We start from the raw sequence: 1,173 nt of genomic DNA, 5'->3' as shown, positions 1-1,173 counted from the left end.
TTAAGGCTCAGATTAGGGCCTGGTTTGGGGTTTGGTTAGTGGTAGGGTTAGGACTCTGACTAATATATGAACTAGTGTTACAATTAGTGCTAGTTTTAGGTTCAGGTTAAGAGTTAGGGCTAGATTTAATGTTACGGTTAGGTTTAGGGTTAGGGTGATGTTTAGAGCAAGAGTTATTGTTAGGGTCACTGTCAAAGTCAGCGTTAGTTTTAGGTTTAGGGTTAGAACTCCAATTATGACTAAAGTTAGTACTAGGTTTACGGTGAGTGTTTGGTTTAGGTTAAGGATTAAGAATATAGGTTGCTTTTGTATTAGGTGTATGGGTACGGTTACGGCTAAATTATGGTTTAGCATCAGGGTTAGGGCTAGTGTTAGGTTGAGGTTTAGGCTTAGAGTTAGGGTTAGATTTAGAGTTAGGCTTAGATTTAGGGTTAGGGCTAGGGCTATGGCTAGGGTTAGGGCAAGGTTTAGGGTTATGGTAACGAATATGATTAGAAATAGGGATATGGCTAGGGTGAGAATTAGAGTTAGTCTTAATAGTTTTCTTATGGTTAGGGTTAGGGTTAGGGCTAAATTAGGGCTAGGCCTAAGGCTGGGGTTAGGGCTAGGGTTAGGGCTAAATTAGGGCTAGGATTAGGGCTATGGTTAATGATAGGGTTAGGGCTAAATTAGGGCTAGGATTAGGGCTAGGGTTAATGATAGGTTTAGGGCTAAATCAGGGCTAGGATTAGGGCTAGAGTTAGGAATATGTTAGGGCTAAATTATGTCTAAGATTAGGGCTAGGGTTAATGTAAGGGTTAGGGCTAAATTAGGGTTAGTATTAAGGCTAGAGTAAGTGTTGGGGTTAGACCAAGTTGTTGGGCTAGAGTTAGGGTTAGCGGTGTTAAGGTTAAGTTTAGCAAAATGGGTGGGTTATAGCTAGCTTTATGGCTAGGGTGAGGGTTAGAATTAGAATTAGGCCTATGGTTATTGTTAAGTTTCAGATTAAGGCTCGGTTTAGGGCTAGGTTAAGCACTAGGGTTCCTGTTAGGGTTATGGCTAGAACCAGGTCTGGAGCTAATACCCAGTCTAGGGTTAATGTTTTAAGTTAGTTTTAGGGTTAGGTTATGGCTAGATCTAGCATAAGAGTTAGGTTGTGTTAAAGGTCAGCATTAGCACTAGGGTTATTATTAG

Source organism: Marmota monax, unplaced genomic scaffold (assembly GCF_021218885.2).
Source record: "Marmota monax isolate L192 unplaced genomic scaffold, Marmota_monax_Labrador192_F-V1.1 WCK01_AAM20220418_F8-fsc00257, whole genome shotgun sequence".
Lineage (NCBI taxonomy): Eukaryota > Metazoa > Chordata > Mammalia > Rodentia > Sciuridae > Marmota > Marmota monax.
The sequence above is the reverse complement of the archived record's forward strand: the minus strand, read 5'-3'. Positions refer to the sequence as shown.